Source organism: Dunckerocampus dactyliophorus, chromosome 6, assembly GCF_027744805.1.
Source record: "Dunckerocampus dactyliophorus isolate RoL2022-P2 chromosome 6, RoL_Ddac_1.1, whole genome shotgun sequence".
Lineage (NCBI taxonomy): Eukaryota > Metazoa > Chordata > Actinopteri > Syngnathiformes > Syngnathidae > Dunckerocampus > Dunckerocampus dactyliophorus.
In genome coordinates this window covers 422,207-435,987 of record NC_072824.1, presented here as the reverse complement: position 1 = coordinate 435,987, position 13,781 = coordinate 422,207, and the positions used below count along the sequence as shown (strand labels likewise).

General features: G+C 50.4%; 31 non-coding genes across 31 annotated transcripts; all 31 read right to left on the bottom strand.

The window, feature by feature from the left end:
- Positions 1–237: 237 nt before the first annotated feature.
- On the bottom strand, positions 238–356 carry LOC129183920 (5S ribosomal RNA). Its single transcript, XR_008571326.1, has one exon. It is a non-coding gene; the product is annotated as a 5S ribosomal RNA (ribosomal RNA).
- A 295-nt stretch (positions 357–651) lies between these two features.
- LOC129184520 (5S ribosomal RNA) lies at positions 652–770 on the bottom strand. The gene has a single exon (XR_008571893.1). It is a non-coding gene; the product is annotated as a 5S ribosomal RNA (ribosomal RNA).
- A 300-nt stretch (positions 771–1,070) lies between these two features.
- On the bottom strand, positions 1,071–1,189 carry LOC129183498 (5S ribosomal RNA). Its single transcript, XR_008570916.1, has one exon. It is a non-coding gene; the product is annotated as a 5S ribosomal RNA (ribosomal RNA).
- Positions 1,190–1,489: 300 nt separating this feature from the next.
- LOC129183998 (5S ribosomal RNA) lies at positions 1,490–1,608 on the bottom strand. Its single transcript, XR_008571404.1, has one exon. It is a non-coding gene; the product is annotated as a 5S ribosomal RNA (ribosomal RNA).
- A 299-nt stretch (positions 1,609–1,907) lies between these two features.
- Positions 1,908–2,025, bottom strand: LOC129183999 (5S ribosomal RNA). Its single transcript, XR_008571405.1, has one exon. It is a non-coding gene; the product is annotated as a 5S ribosomal RNA (ribosomal RNA).
- A 300-nt stretch (positions 2,026–2,325) lies between these two features.
- LOC129183487 (5S ribosomal RNA) lies at positions 2,326–2,444 on the bottom strand. The gene has a single exon (XR_008570905.1). It is a non-coding gene; the product is annotated as a 5S ribosomal RNA (ribosomal RNA).
- Positions 2,445–2,744: 300 nt separating this feature from the next.
- LOC129183919 (5S ribosomal RNA) lies at positions 2,745–2,863 on the bottom strand. The gene has a single exon (XR_008571325.1). It is a non-coding gene; the product is annotated as a 5S ribosomal RNA (ribosomal RNA).
- Positions 2,864–3,158: 295 nt separating this feature from the next.
- On the bottom strand, positions 3,159–3,277 carry LOC129184503 (5S ribosomal RNA). The gene has a single exon (XR_008571877.1). It is a non-coding gene; the product is annotated as a 5S ribosomal RNA (ribosomal RNA).
- A 300-nt stretch (positions 3,278–3,577) lies between these two features.
- Positions 3,578–3,696, bottom strand: LOC129183916 (5S ribosomal RNA). The gene has a single exon (XR_008571322.1). It is a non-coding gene; the product is annotated as a 5S ribosomal RNA (ribosomal RNA).
- Positions 3,697–3,996: 300 nt separating this feature from the next.
- LOC129184501 (5S ribosomal RNA) lies at positions 3,997–4,115 on the bottom strand. The gene has a single exon (XR_008571875.1). It is a non-coding gene; the product is annotated as a 5S ribosomal RNA (ribosomal RNA).
- Positions 4,116–4,415: 300 nt separating this feature from the next.
- Positions 4,416–4,534, bottom strand: LOC129183545 (5S ribosomal RNA). The gene has a single exon (XR_008570962.1). It is a non-coding gene; the product is annotated as a 5S ribosomal RNA (ribosomal RNA).
- Positions 4,535–4,829: 295 nt separating this feature from the next.
- LOC129183687 (5S ribosomal RNA) lies at positions 4,830–4,948 on the bottom strand. The gene has a single exon (XR_008571101.1). It is a non-coding gene; the product is annotated as a 5S ribosomal RNA (ribosomal RNA).
- A 300-nt stretch (positions 4,949–5,248) lies between these two features.
- Positions 5,249–5,367, bottom strand: LOC129183686 (5S ribosomal RNA). The gene has a single exon (XR_008571100.1). It is a non-coding gene; the product is annotated as a 5S ribosomal RNA (ribosomal RNA).
- A 300-nt stretch (positions 5,368–5,667) lies between these two features.
- LOC129183476 (5S ribosomal RNA) lies at positions 5,668–5,786 on the bottom strand. Its single transcript, XR_008570894.1, has one exon. It is a non-coding gene; the product is annotated as a 5S ribosomal RNA (ribosomal RNA).
- A 300-nt stretch (positions 5,787–6,086) lies between these two features.
- Positions 6,087–6,205, bottom strand: LOC129183685 (5S ribosomal RNA). Its single transcript, XR_008571099.1, has one exon. It is a non-coding gene; the product is annotated as a 5S ribosomal RNA (ribosomal RNA).
- Positions 6,206–6,505: 300 nt separating this feature from the next.
- Positions 6,506–6,624, bottom strand: LOC129183465 (5S ribosomal RNA). Its single transcript, XR_008570883.1, has one exon. It is a non-coding gene; the product is annotated as a 5S ribosomal RNA (ribosomal RNA).
- Positions 6,625–7,318: 694 nt separating this feature from the next.
- LOC129183995 (5S ribosomal RNA) lies at positions 7,319–7,437 on the bottom strand. The gene has a single exon (XR_008571401.1). It is a non-coding gene; the product is annotated as a 5S ribosomal RNA (ribosomal RNA).
- Positions 7,438–8,075: 638 nt separating this feature from the next.
- LOC129183970 (5S ribosomal RNA) lies at positions 8,076–8,194 on the bottom strand. Its single transcript, XR_008571375.1, has one exon. It is a non-coding gene; the product is annotated as a 5S ribosomal RNA (ribosomal RNA).
- Positions 8,195–8,494: 300 nt separating this feature from the next.
- LOC129184248 (5S ribosomal RNA) lies at positions 8,495–8,613 on the bottom strand. Its single transcript, XR_008571634.1, has one exon. It is a non-coding gene; the product is annotated as a 5S ribosomal RNA (ribosomal RNA).
- Positions 8,614–8,908: 295 nt separating this feature from the next.
- Positions 8,909–9,027, bottom strand: LOC129183388 (5S ribosomal RNA). The gene has a single exon (XR_008570807.1). It is a non-coding gene; the product is annotated as a 5S ribosomal RNA (ribosomal RNA).
- A 300-nt stretch (positions 9,028–9,327) lies between these two features.
- On the bottom strand, positions 9,328–9,446 carry LOC129183454 (5S ribosomal RNA). Its single transcript, XR_008570872.1, has one exon. It is a non-coding gene; the product is annotated as a 5S ribosomal RNA (ribosomal RNA).
- A 295-nt stretch (positions 9,447–9,741) lies between these two features.
- LOC129183684 (5S ribosomal RNA) lies at positions 9,742–9,860 on the bottom strand. The gene has a single exon (XR_008571098.1). It is a non-coding gene; the product is annotated as a 5S ribosomal RNA (ribosomal RNA).
- Positions 9,861–10,160: 300 nt separating this feature from the next.
- On the bottom strand, positions 10,161–10,279 carry LOC129183443 (5S ribosomal RNA). Its single transcript, XR_008570861.1, has one exon. It is a non-coding gene; the product is annotated as a 5S ribosomal RNA (ribosomal RNA).
- Positions 10,280–10,573: 294 nt separating this feature from the next.
- LOC129183683 (5S ribosomal RNA) lies at positions 10,574–10,692 on the bottom strand. The gene has a single exon (XR_008571097.1). It is a non-coding gene; the product is annotated as a 5S ribosomal RNA (ribosomal RNA).
- Positions 10,693–10,992: 300 nt separating this feature from the next.
- LOC129183681 (5S ribosomal RNA) lies at positions 10,993–11,111 on the bottom strand. The gene has a single exon (XR_008571095.1). It is a non-coding gene; the product is annotated as a 5S ribosomal RNA (ribosomal RNA).
- A 300-nt stretch (positions 11,112–11,411) lies between these two features.
- Positions 11,412–11,530, bottom strand: LOC129183871 (5S ribosomal RNA). The gene has a single exon (XR_008571278.1). It is a non-coding gene; the product is annotated as a 5S ribosomal RNA (ribosomal RNA).
- A 295-nt stretch (positions 11,531–11,825) lies between these two features.
- On the bottom strand, positions 11,826–11,944 carry LOC129183431 (5S ribosomal RNA). The gene has a single exon (XR_008570849.1). It is a non-coding gene; the product is annotated as a 5S ribosomal RNA (ribosomal RNA).
- Positions 11,945–12,244: 300 nt separating this feature from the next.
- On the bottom strand, positions 12,245–12,363 carry LOC129183420 (5S ribosomal RNA). Its single transcript, XR_008570838.1, has one exon. It is a non-coding gene; the product is annotated as a 5S ribosomal RNA (ribosomal RNA).
- A 295-nt stretch (positions 12,364–12,658) lies between these two features.
- On the bottom strand, positions 12,659–12,777 carry LOC129183680 (5S ribosomal RNA). Its single transcript, XR_008571094.1, has one exon. It is a non-coding gene; the product is annotated as a 5S ribosomal RNA (ribosomal RNA).
- A 300-nt stretch (positions 12,778–13,077) lies between these two features.
- On the bottom strand, positions 13,078–13,196 carry LOC129183900 (5S ribosomal RNA). The gene has a single exon (XR_008571306.1). It is a non-coding gene; the product is annotated as a 5S ribosomal RNA (ribosomal RNA).
- Positions 13,197–13,495: 299 nt separating this feature from the next.
- Positions 13,496–13,614, bottom strand: LOC129183583 (5S ribosomal RNA). The gene has a single exon (XR_008570997.1). It is a non-coding gene; the product is annotated as a 5S ribosomal RNA (ribosomal RNA).
- Between the last annotated feature and the right edge of the window lie 167 nt (positions 13,615–13,781).

Sequence of the window (13,781 nt, the reverse complement as noted above, 5' to 3'; positions counted from 1 at the left end):
GGTCTCGGATGTGTGTGCACACTTTGCTGCTCGTATGGTTTTTCTGGCTGTTTTGTGCCACCGGTCGCAGCCACAGCCAGCCTATAAGCCTGTTTGAACTTCACAGCAGATAGAAAAACACTGTAGATGGATGGTCCTCACATGAGGGCAAAATAAATACTCTTCCTCCATTCAAAGTGATGGCGTTTTCCAAGAAGTGGGAAACAGCGCCCTCTGCTGAAAGCCAAGAGCCTAAAAAGCTTACAGCACCTGGTATTCCCAGGCGGTCTCCAATCCAAGTACTAACCAGGCCCGCCCCTGCTTAGCTTCCGAGATCGGACGAGATCGGGCGTTCTCAGGGTAGTATGGCCGTAAGCCGGAAAGCTCTCTGAAAACTTTCCTTTTAAAGACGACACTGGTCAAATTGCGCTTCTGCAAACGGTCTCGGATGTGTGTGCACACTTTGCTGCTCGTATGGTTTTTCTGGCTGTTTTGTGCCACCGGTCGCAGCCACAGCCAGCCTATAGGCCTGTTTGAACTTCACAGCAGAGAGACAAATAGATGGATGTTCCTCACATGAGGGCAAAATAAATACTCTTCCTCCATTCAAAGTGATGGCGTTTTCCAAGAAGTGGGAAACAGCGCCCTCTGCTGAAAGCCAAGAGCCTAAAAAGCTTACAGCACCTGGAATTCCCAGGCGGTCTCCCATCCAAGTACTAACCAGGCCCGGCCCTGCTTAGCTTCCGAGATCGGACGAGATCGGGCGTTCTCAGGATAGTATGGCCGTAAGCCGGAAAGCTCTCTGAAAACTTTCCTTTTAAAGACGACACTGGTCAAACTGCGCTTCTGCAAACGGTCTCGGATGTGTGTGCACACTTTGCTGCTCGTATGGTTTTTCTGGCTGTTTTGTGCCACCGGTCGCAGCCACAGCCAGCCTATAAGCCTGTTTGAACTTCACAGCAGAGAGACAAATACTGTAGATGGATGTTCCTCACATGAGGGCAAAATAAATACTCTTCCTCCATTCAAAGTGATGGCGTTTTCCAAGAAGTGGGAAACAGCGCCCTCTGCTGAACGCCAAGAGCCTAAAAAGCTTACAGCACCTGGTATTCCCAGGCGGTCTCCCATCCAAGTACTAACCAGGCCCGCCCCTGCTTAGCTTCCGAGATCGGACGAGATCGGGCGTTCTCAGGGTAGTATGGCCGTAAGCCAGAAAGCTCTCTGAAAACTTTCTTTTTAAAGACGACACTGGTCAAACTGCGCTTCTGCAAACGGTCTCGGATGTGTGTGCACACTTTGCTGCTCGTATGGTTTTTCTGGCTGTTTTGTGCCACCGGTCGCAGCCACAGCCAGCCTATAAGCCTGTTTGAACTTCACAGCAGATAGAAAAACACTGTAGATGGATGTTCCTCACATGAGGGCAAAATAAATACTCTTCCTCCATTCAAAGTGATGGCGTTTTCCAAGAAGTGGGAAACAGCGCCCTCTGCTGAAAGCCAAGAGCCTAAAAAGCTTACAGCACCTGGTATTCCCAGGCCGTCTCCCATCCAAGTACTAACCAGGCACGCCCCTGCTTAGCTTCCGAGATCGGACGAGATCGGGCGTTCTCAGGGTAGTATGGCCGTAAGCCGGAAAGCTCTCTGAAAACTTTCCTTTTAAAGACGACACTGGTCAAACTGCGCCTCTGCAAACGGTCTCGGATGTGTGTGCACACTTTGCTGCTCGTATGGTTTTTCTGGCTGTTTTGTGCCACCGGTCGCAGCCACAGCCAGCCTATAAGCCTGTTTGAACTTCACAGCAGAGAGACAAATACTGTAGATGGATGTTCCTCACATGAGGGCAAATAAATACTCTTCCTCCATTCAAAGTGATGGCGTTTTCCAAGAAGTGGGAAACAGCGCCCTCTGCTGAAAGCCAAGAGCCTAAAAAGCTTACAGCACCTGGTATTCCCAGGCGGTCTCCCATCCAAGTACTAACCAGGCCCGCCCCTGCTTAGCTTCCGAGATCGGACGAGATCGGGCATTCTCAGGGTAGTATGGCGTAAGCCGGAAAGCTCTCTGAAAACTTTCCTTTTAAAGACGACACTGGTCAAACTGCGCTTCTGCAAACGGTCTCGGATGTGTGTGCACACTTTGCTGCTCGTATGGTTTTTCTGGCTGTTTTGTGCCACCGGTCGCAGCCACAGCCAGCCTATAAGCCTGTTTGAACTTCACAGCAGATAGAAAAACACTGTAGATGGATGTTCCTCACATGAGGGCAAAATAAATACTCTTCCTCCATTCAAAGTGATGGCGTTTTCCAAGAAGTGGGAAACAGCGCCCTCTGCTGAAAGCCAAGAGCCTAAAAAGCTTACAGCACCTGGTATTCCCAGGCGGTCTCCCATCCAAGTACTAACCAGGCCCGCCCCTGCTTAGCTTCCGAGATCGGACGAGATCGGGCGTTCTCAGGGTAGTATGGCCGTAAGCCGGAAAGCTCTCTGAAAACTTTCCTTTTAAAGACGACACTGGTCAAACTGCGCTTCTGCAAACGGTCTCGGATGTGTGTGCACACTTTGCTGCTCGTATGGTTTTTCTGGCTGTTTTGTGCCACCGGTCGCAGCCACAGCCAGCCTATAAGCCTGTTTGAACTTCACAGCAGATAGAAAAACACTGTAGATGGATGGTCCTCACATGAGGGCAAAATAAATACTCTTCCTCCATTCAAAGTGATGGCGTTTTCCAAGAAGTGGGAAACAGCGCCCTCTGCTGAAAGCCAAGAGCCTAAAAAGCTTACAGCACCTGGTATTCCCAGGCGGTCTCCAATCCAAGTACTAACCAGGCCCGCCCCTGCTTAGCTTCCGAGATCGGACGAGATCGGGCGTTCTCAGGGTAGTATGGCCGTAAGCCGGAAAGCTCTCTGAAAACTTTCCTTTTAAAGACGACACTGGTCAAATTGCGCTTCTGCAAACGGTCTCGGATGTGTGTGCACACTTTGCTGCTCGTATGGTTTTTCTGGCTGTTTTGTGCCACCGGTCGCAGCCACAGCCAGCCTATAGGCCTGTTTGAACTTCACAGCAGAGAGACAAATAGATGGATGTTCCTCACATGAGGGCAAAATAAATACTCTTCCTCCATTCAAAGTGATGGCGTTTTCCAAGAAGTGGGAAACAGCGCCCTCTGCTGAAAGCCAAGAGCCTAAAAAGCTTACAGCACCTGGAATTCCCAGGCGGTCTCCCATCCAAGTACTAACCAGGCCCGGCCCTGCTTAGCTGCCGAGATCGGACGAGATCGGGCGTTCCCAGGGTAGTATGGCCGTAAGCCGGAAAGCTCTCTGAAAACTTTCCTTTTAAAGACGACACTGGTCAAACTGCGCCTCTGCAAACGGTCTCGGATGTGTGTGCACACTTTGCTGCTCGTATGGTTTTTCTGGCTGTTTTGTGCCACCGGTCGCAGCCACAGCCAGCCTATAAGCCTGTTTGAACTTCACAGCAGAGAGACAAATACTGTAGATGGATGTTCCTCACATGAGGGCAAAATAAATACTCTTCCTCCATTCAAAGTGATGGCGTTTTCCAAGAAGTGGGAAACAGCGCCCTCTGCTGAAAGCCAAGAGCCTAAAAAGCTTACAGCACCTGGTATTCCCAGGCGGTCTCCCATTCAAGTACTAACCAGGCCCGCCCCTGCTTAGCTTCCGAGATCGGACGAGATCGGGCGTTCTCAGGGTAGTATGGCCGTAAGGCGGAAAGCGCTCTGAAAACTTTCCTTTTAAAGACGACACTGGTCAAACTGCGCTTCTGCAAACGGTCTCGGATGTGTGTGCACACTTTGTTGCTCGTATGGTTTTTCTGGCTGTTTTGTGCCACCGGTCGCAGCCACAGCCAGCCTATAAGCCAGTTTGAACTTCACAGCAGATAGAAAAACACTGTAGATGGATGTTCCTCACATGAGGGCAAAATAAATACTCTTCCTCCATTCAAAGTGATGGCGTTTTCCAAGAAGTGGGAAACAGCGCCCTCTGCTGAAAGCCAAGAGCCTAAAAAGCTTACAGCACCTGGAATTCCCAGGCGGTCTCCCATCCAAGTACTAACCAGGCCCGCCCCTGCTTAGCTTCCGAGATCGGACGAGATCGGGCGTTCCCAGGGTAGTATGGCCGTAAGCCGGAAAGCTCTCTGAAAACTTTCCTTTTAAAGACGACACTGGTCAAACTGCGCCTCTGCAAACGGTCTCGGATGTGTGTGCACACTTTGCTGCTCGTATGGTTTTTCTGGCTGTTTTGTGCCACCGGTCGCAGCCACAGCCAGCCTATAAGCCTGTTTGAACTTCACAGCAGAGAGACAAATACTGTAGATGGATGTTCCTCACATGAGGGCAAAATAAATACTCTTCCTCCATTCAAAGTGATGGCGTTTTCCAAGAAGTGGGAAACAGCGCCCTCTGCTGAAAGCCAAGAGCCTAAAAAGCTTACAGCACCTGGTATTCCCAGGCGGTCTCCCATCCAAGTACTAACCAGGCCCGCCCCTGCTTAGCTTCCGAGATCGGACGAGATCGGGCGTTCTCAGGGTAGTGTGGCCGTAAGCCGGAAAGCTCTCTGAAAACTTTCCTTTTAAAGACGACACTGGTCAAATTGCGCTTCTGCAAACGGTCTCGGATGTGTGTGCACACTTTGCTGCTTGTATGGTTTTTCTGGCTGTTTTGTGCCACCGGTCGCAGCCACAGCCAGCCTATAGGCCTGTTTGAACTTCACAGCAGAGAGACAAATAGATGGATGTTCCTCACATGAGGGCAAAATAAATACTCTTCCTCCATTCAAAGTGATGGCGTTTTCCAAGAAGTGGGAAACAGCGCCCTCTGCTGAAAGCCAAGAGCCTAAAAAGCTTACAGCACCTGGTATTCCCAGGCGGTCTCCCATCCAAGTACTAACCAGGTCCGCCCCTGCTTAGCTTCCGAGATCGGACGAGATCGGGCGTTCTCAGGATAGTATGGCCGTAAGCCGGAAAGCTCTCTGAAAACTTTCCTTTTAAAGACGACACTGGTCAAACTGCGCTTCTGCAAACGGTCTCGGATGTGTGTGCACACTTTGCTGCTCGTATGGTTTTTCTGGCTGTTTTGTGCCACCGGTCGCAGCCACAGCCAGCCTATAAGCCTGTTTGAACTTCACAGCAGAGAGACAAATACTGTAGATGGATGTTCCTCACATGAGGGCAAAATAAATACTCTTCCTCCATTCAAAGTGATGGCGTTTTCCAAGAAGTGGGAAACAGCGCCCTCTGCTGAAAGCCAAGAGCCTAAAAAGCTTACAGCACCTGGTATTCCCAGGCGGTCTCCCATCCAAGTACTAACCAGGTCCGCCCCTGCTTAGCTTCCGAGATCGGACGAGATCGGGCGTTCTCAGGATAGTATGGCCGTAAGCCGGAAAGCTCTCTGAAAACTTTCCTTTTAAAGACGACACTGGTCAAACTGCGCTTCTGCAAACGGTCTCGGATGTGTGTGCACACTTTGCTGCTCGTATGGTTTTTCTGGCTGTTTTGTGCCACCGGTCGCAGCCACAGCCAGCCTATAAGCCTGTTTGAACTTCACAGCAGAGCGACAAATACTGTAGATGGATGTTCCTCACATGAGGGCAAAATAAATACTCTTTCTCCATTCAAAGTGATGGCGTTTTCCAAGAAGTGGGAAACAGCGCCCTCTGCTGAAAGCCAAGAGCCTAAAAAGCTTACAGCACCTGGTATTCCCAGGCGGTCTCCCATCCAAGTACTAACCAGGCCCGCCCCTGCTTAGCTTCCGAGATCGGACGAGATCGGGCGTTCTCAGGGTAGTATGGCCGTAAGCCGGAAAGCGCTCTGAAAACTTTCCTTTTAAAGACGACACTGGTCAAACTGCGCTTCTGCAAACGGTCTTGGATGTGTGTGCACACTTTGCTGCTCGTATGGTTTTTCTGGCTGTTTTGTGCCACCGGTCGCAGCCACAGCCAGCCTATAAGCCTGTTTGAACTTCACAGCAGATAGAAAAACACTGTAGATGGATGTTCCTCACATGAGGGCAAAATAAATACTCTTCCTCCATTCAAAGTGATGGCGTTTTCCAAGAAGTGGGAAACAGCGCCCTCTGCTGAAAGCCAAGAGCCTAAAAAGCTTACAGCACCTGGTATTCCCAGGCGGTCTCCCATCCAAGTACTAACCAGGTCCGCCCCTGCTTAGCTTCCGAGATCGGACGAGATCGGGCGTTCTCAGGATAGTATGGCCGTAAGCCGGAAAGCTCTCTGAAAACTTTCCTTTTAAAGACGACACTGGTCAAACTGCGCTTCTGCAAACGGTCTCGGATGTGTGTGCACACTTTGCTGCTCGTATGGTTTTTCTGGCTGTTTTGTGCCACCGGTCGCAGCCACAGCCAGCCTATAAGCCTGTTTGAACTTCACAGCAGAGAGACAAATACTGTAGATGGATGTTCCTCACATGAGGGCAAAATAAATACTCTTCCTCCATTCAAAGTGATGGCGTTTTCCAAGAAGTGGGAAACAGCGCCCTCTGCTGAAAGCCAAGAGCCTAAAAAGCTTACAGCACCTGGTATTCCCAGGCGGTCTCCCATCCAAGTACTAACCAGGCCCGCCCCTGCTTAGCTTCCGAGATCGGACGAGATCGGGCGTTCTCAGGGTAGTATGGCCGTAAGCCGGAAAGCGCTCTGAAAACTTTCCTTTTAAAGACGACACTGGTCAAACTGCGCTTCTGCAAACGGTCTCGGATGTGTGTGCACACTTTGCTGCTCGTATGGTTTTTCTGGCTGTTTTGTGCCACCGGTCGCAGCCACAGCCAGCCTATAAGCCTGTTTGAACTTCACAGCAGATAGAAAAACACTGTAGATGGATGTTCCTCACATGAGGGCAAAATAAATACTCTTCCTCCATTCAAAGTGATGGCGTTTTCCAAGAAGTGGGAAACAGCGCCCTCTGCTGAAAGCCAAGAGCCTAAAAAGCTTACAGCACCTGGTATTCCCAGGCGGTCTCCCCTGCTTAGCTTCCGAGATCGGACGAGATCGGGCGTTCTCAGGGTAGTATGGCCGTAAGCCGGAAAGCTCTCTGAAAACTTTCCTTTTAAAGACGACACTGGTCAAACTGCGCTTCTGCAAACGGTCTCGGATGTGTGTGCACACTTTGCTGCTCGTATGGTTTTTCTGGCTGTTTTGTGCCACCGGTCGCAGCCACAGCCAGCCTATAAGCCTGTTTGAACTTCACAGCAGATAGAAAAACACTGTAGATGGATGTTCCTCACATGAGGGCAAAATAAATACTCTTCCTCCATTCAAAGTGATGGCGTTTTCCAAGAAGTGGGAAACAGCGCCCTCTGCTGAAAGCCAAGAGCCTAAAAAGCTTACAGCACCTGTTATTCCCAGGCGGTCTCCCATTCAAGTACTAACCAGGCACGCCCCTGCTTAGCTTCCGAGATCGGACGAGATCGGGCGTTCTCAGGGTAGTATGGCCGTAAGCCGGAAAGCTCTCTGAAAACTTTCCTTTTAAAGACGACACTGGTCAAACTGCGCCTCTGCAAACGGTCTCGGATGTGTGTGCACACTTTGCTGCTCGTATGGTTTTTCTGGCTGTTTTGTGCCACCGGTCGCAGCCACAGCCAGCCTATAAGCCTGTTTGAACTTCACAGCAGAGAGACAAATACTGTAGATGGATGTTCCTCACATGAGGGCAAAATAAATACTCTTCCTCCATTCAAAGTGATGGCGTTTTCCAAGAAGTGGGAAACCAGGCCCGCCCCTGCTTAGCTTCCGAGATCGGACGAGATCGGGCGTTCTCAGGGTAGTATGGCCGTAAGCCGGAAAGCTCTCTGAAAACTTTCCTTTTAAAGACGACACTGGTCAAACTGCGCTTCTGCAAACGGTCTCGGATGTGTGTGCACACTTTGCTGCTCGTATGGTTTTTCTGGCTGTTTTGTGCCACCGGTCGCAGCCACAGCCAGCCTATAAGCCTGTTTGAACTTCACAGCAGATAGAAAAACACTGTAGATGGATGTTCCTCACATGAGGGCAAAATAAATACTCTTCCTCCATTCAAAGTGATGGTGTTTTCCAAGAAGTGGGAAACAGCGCCCTCTGCTGAAAGCCAAGAGCCTAAAAAGCTTACAGCACCTGGTATTCCCAGGCGGTCTCCCATCCAAGTACTAACCAGGCACGCCCCTGCTTAGCTTCCGAGATCGGACGAGATCAGGCGTTCTCAGGGTAGTATGGCCGTAAGCCGGAAAGCTCTCTGAAAACTTTCCTTTTAAAGACGACACTGGTCAAATTGCGCTTCTGCAAACGGTCTCGGATGTGTGTGCACACTTTGCTGCTCGTATGGTTTTTCTGGCTGTTTTGTGCCACCGGTCGCAGCCACAGCCAGCCTATAAGCCTGTTTGAACTTCACAGCAGATAGAAAAACACTGTAGATGGATGTTCCTCACATGAGGGCAAAATAAATACTCTTCCTCCATTCAAAGTGATGGCGTTTTCCAAGAAGTGGGAAACAGCGCCCTCTGCTGAAAGCCAAGAGCCTAAAAAGCTTACAGCACCTGGTATTCCCAGGCGGTCTCCCATCCAAGTACTAACCAGGCCCGCCCCTGCTTAGCTTCCGAGATCGGACGAGATCGGGTGTTCTCAGGGTAGTATGGCCGTAAGCCGGAAAGCTCTCTGAAAACTTTCCTTTTAAAGACGACACTGGTCAAACTGCGCTTCTGCAAACGGTCTCGGATGTGTGTGCACACTTTGCTGCTCGTATGGTTTTTCTGGCTGTTTTGTGCCACCGGTCGCAGCCACAGCCAGCCTATAGGCCTGTTTGAACTTCACAGCAGAGAGACAAATAGATGGATGTTCCTCACATGAGGGCAAAATAAATACTCTTCCTCCATTCAAAGTGATGGCGTTTTCCAAGAAGTGGGAAACAGCGCCCTCTGCTGAACGCCAAGAGCCTAAAAAGCTTACAGCACCTGGTATTCCCAGGCGGTCTCCCATCCAAGTACTAACCAGGCCCGCCCCTGCTTAGCTTCCGAGATCGGACGAGATCGGGCATTCTCAGGGTAGTATGGCCGTAAGCCGGAAAGCTCTCTGAAAACTTTCCTTTTAAAGACGACACTGGTCAAACTGCGCTTCTGCAAACGGTCTCGGATGTGTGTGCACACTTTGCTGCTCGTATGGTTTTTCTGGCTGTTTTGTGCCACCGGTCGCAGCCACAGCCAGCCTATAAGCCTGTTTGAACTTCACAGCAGATAGAAAAACACTGTAGATGGATGTTCCTCACATGAGGGCAAAATAAATACTCTTCCTCCATTCAAAGTGATGGCGTTTTCCAAGAAGTGGGAAACAGCGCCCTCTGCTGAAAGCCAAGAGCCTAAAAAGCTTACAGCACCTGGTATTCCCAGGCGGTCTCCCATCCAAGTACTAACCAGGCCCGCCCCTGCTTAGCTTCCGAGATCGGACGAGATCGGGCGTTCTCAGGGTAGTATGGCCGTAAGCCGGAAAGCTCTCTGAAAACTTTCCTTTTAAAGACGACACTGGTCAAATTGCGCTTCTGCAAACGGTCTCGGATGTGTGTGCACACTTTGCTGCTTGTATGGTTTTTCTGGCTGTTTTGTGCCACCGGTCGCAGCCACAGCCAGCCTATAGGCCTGTTTGAACTTCACAGCAGAGAGACAAATAGATGGATGTTCCTCACATGAGGGCAAAATAAATACTCTTCCTCCATTCAAAGTGATGGCGTTTTCCAAGAAGTGGGAAACAGCGCCCTCTGCTGAAAGCCAAGAGCCTAAAAAGCTTACAGCACCTGGTATTCCCAGGCGGTCTCCCATCCAAGTACTAACCAGGTCCGCCCCTGCTTAGCTTCCGAGATCGGACGAGATCGGGCGTTCTCAGGATAGTATGGCCGTAAGCCGGAAAGCTCTCTGAAAACTTTCCTTTTAAAGACGACACTGGTCAAACTGCGCTTCTGCAAACGGTCTCGGATGTGTGTGCACACTTTGCTGCTCGTATGGTTTTTCTGGCTGTTTTGTGCCACCGGTCGCAGCCACAGCCAGCCTATAAGCCTGTTTGAACTTCACAGCAGAGAGACAAATACTGTAGATGGATGTTCCTCACATGAGGGCAAAATAAATACTCTTCCTCCATTCAAAGTGATGGCGTTTTCCAAGAAGTGGGAAACAGCGCCCTCTGCTGAAAGCCAAGAGCCTAAAAAGCTTACAGCACCTGGTATTCCCAGGCGGTCTCCCATCCAAGTACTAACCAGGCCCGCCCCTGCTTAGCTTCCGAGATCGGACGAGATCGGGCGTTCTCAGGGTAGTATGGCCGTAAGCCGGAAAGCTCTCTGAAAACTTTCCTTTTAAAGACGACACTGGTCAAATTGCGCTTCTGCAAACGGTCTCGGATGTGTGTGCACACTTTGCTGCTTGTATGGTTTTTCTGGCTGTTTTGTGCCACCGGTCGCAGCCACAGCCAGCCTATAGGCCTGTTTGAACTTCACAGCAGAGAGACAAATAGATGGATGTTCCTCACATGAGGGCAAAATAATACTCTTCCTCCATTCAAAGTGATGGCGTTTTCCAAGAAGTGGGAAACAGCGCCCTCTGCTGAAAGCCAAGAGCCTAAAAAGCTTACAGCACCTGGTATTCCCAGGCGGTCTCCCATCCAAGTACTAACCAGGTCCGCCCCTGCTTAGCTTCCGAGATCGGACGAGATCGGGCGTTCTCAGGATAGTATGGCCGTAAGCCGGAAAGCTCTCTGAAAACTTTCCTTTTAAAGACGACACTGGTCAAACTGCGCTTCTGCAAACGGTCTCGGATGTGTGTGCACACTTTGCTGCTCGTATGGTTTTTCTGGCTGTTTTGTGCCACCGGTCGCAGCCACAGCCAGCCTATAAGCCTGTTTGAACTTCACAGCAGAGAGACAAATACTGTAGATGGATGTTCCTCACATGAGGGCAAAATAAATACTCTTCCTCCATTCAAAGTGATGGCGTTTTCCAAGAAGTGGGAAACAGCGCCCTCTGCTGAAAGCCAAGAGCCTAAAAAGCTTACAGCACCTGGTATTCCCAGGCGGTCTCCCATCCAAGTACTAACCAGGTCCGCCCCTGCTTAGCTTCCGAGATCGGACGAGATCGGGCGTTCTCAGGATAGTATGGCCGTAAGCCGGAAAGCTCTCTGAAAACTTTCCTTTTAAAGACGACACTGGTCAAACTGCGCTTCTGCAAACGGTCTCGGATGTGTGTGCACACTTTGCTGCTCGTATGGTTTTTCTGGCTGTTTTGTGCCACCGGTCGCAGCCACAGCCAGCCTATAAGCCTGTTTGAACTTCACAGCAGAGAGACAAATACTGTAGATGGATGTTCCTCACATGAGGGCAAAATAAATACTCTTCCTCCATTCAAAGTGATGGCGTTTTCCAAGAAGTGGGAAACAGCGCCCTCTGCTGAAAGCCAAGAGCCTAAAAAGCTTACAGCATCTGGTATTCCCAGGCGGTCTCCCATCCAAGTACTAACCAGGCCCGCCCCTGCTTAGCTTCCGAGATCGGACGAGATCGGGCGTTCTCAGGGTAGTATGGCCGTAAGCCGGAAAGCTCTCTGAAAACTTTCCTTTTAAAGACGACACTGGTCAAATTGCGCTTCTGCAAACGGTCTCGGATGTGTGTGCACACTTTGCTGCTCGTATGGTTTTTCTGGCTGTTTTGTGCCACCGGTCGCAGCCACAGCCAGCCTATAGGCCTGTTTGAACTTCACAGCAGAGAGACAAATAGATGGATGTTCCTCACATGAGGGCAAAATAAATACTCTTCCTCCATTCAAAGTGATGGCGTTTTCCAAGAAGTGGGAAACAGCGCCCTCTGCTGAAAGCCAAGAGCCTAAAAAGCTTACAGCACCTGGTATTCCCAGGCGGTCTCCCATCCAAGTACTAACCAGGCCCGCCCCTGCTTAGCTTCCGAGATCGGACGAGATCGGGCGTTCTCAGGGTAGTATGGCCGTAAGCCGGAAAGCTCTCTGAAAACTTTCCTTTTAAAGACGACACTGGTCAAACTGCGCTTCTGCAAACGGTCTCGGATGTGTGTGCACACTTTGCTGCTCGTATGGTTTTTCTGGCTGTTTTGTGCCACCGGTCGCAGCCACAGCCAGCCTATAAGCCTGTTTGAACTTCACAGCAGAGAGACAAATACTGTAGATGGATGTTCCTCACATGAGGGCAAAATAAATACTCTTCCTCCATTCAAAGTGATGGCGTTTTCCAAGAAGTGGGAAACAGCGCCCTCTGCTGAAAGCCAAGAGCCTAAAAAGCTTACAGCACCTGGTATTCCCAGGCGGTCTCCCATCCAAGTACTAACCAGGCCCGCCCCTGCTTAGCTTCCGAGATCGGACGAGATCGGGCGTTCTCAGGGTAGTATGGCCGTAAGCCGGAAAGCTCTCTGAAAACTTTCCTTTTAAAGACGACACTGGTCAAACTGCGCTTCTGCAAACGGTCTCGGATGTGTGTGCACACTTTGCTGCTCGTATGGTTTTTCTGGCTGTTTTGTGCCACCGGTCGCAGCCACAGCCAGCCTATAGGCCTGTTTGAACTTCACAGCAGAGAGACAAATAGATGGATGTTCCTCACATGAGGGCAAAATAAATACTCTTCCTCCATTCAAAGTGATGGCGTTTTCCAAGAAGTGGGAAACAGCGCCCTCTGCTGAAAGCCAAGAGCCTAAAAAGCTTACAGCACCTGGTATTCCCAGGCGGTCTCCCATCCAAGTACTAACCAGGTCCGCCCCTGCTTAGCTTCCGAGATCGGACGAGATCGGGCGTTCTCAGGATAGTATGGCCGTAAGCCGGAAAGCTCTCTGAAAACTTTCCTTTTAAAGACGACACTGGTCAAACTGCGCTTCTGCAAACGGTCTCGGATGTGTGTGCACACTTTGCTGCTCGTATGGTTTTTCTGGCTGTTTTGTGCCACCGGTCGCAGCCACAGCCAGCCTATAAGCCTGTTTGAACTTCACAGCAGATAGAAAAACACTGTAGATGGATGTTCCTCACATGAGGGCAAAATAAATACTCTTCCTCCATTCAAAGTGATGGCGTTTTCCAAGAAGTGGGAAACAGCGCCCTCTGCTGAAAGCCAAGAGCCTAAAAAGCTTACAGCACCTGGTATTCCCAGGCGGTCTCCCATCCAAGTACTAACCAGGCACGCCCCTGCTTAGCTTCCGAGATCGGACGAGATCGGGCGTTCTCAGGGTAGTATGGCCGTAAGCCGGAAAGCTCTCTGAAAACTTTCCTTTTAAAGACGACACTGGTCAAACTGCGCCTCTGCAAACGGTCTCGGATGTGTGTGCACACTTTGCTGCTCGTATGGTTTTTCTGGCTGTTTTGTGCCACCGGTCGCAGCCACAGCCAGCCTATAAGCCTGTTTGAACTTCACAGCAGAGAGACAAATACTGTAGATGGATGTTCCTCACATGAGGGCAAATAAATACTCTTCCTCCATTCAAAGTGATGGCGTTTTCCAAGAAGTGGGAAACAGCGCCCTCTGCTGAAAGCCAAGAGCCTAAAAAGCTTACAGCACCTGGTATTCCCAGGCGGTCTCCCATCCAAGTACTAACCAGGCCCGCCCCTGCTTAGCTTCCGAGATCGGACGAGATCGGGCATTCTCAGGGTAGTATGGCCATAAGCCGGAAAGCTCTCTGAAAACTTTCCTTTTAAAGACGACACTGGTCAAACTGCGCTTCTGCAAACGGTCTCGGATGTGTGTGCACACTTTGCTGCTCGTATGGTTTTTCTGGCTGTTTTGTGCCACCGGTCGCAGCCACAGCCAGCCTATAAGCCTGTTTGAACTTCAC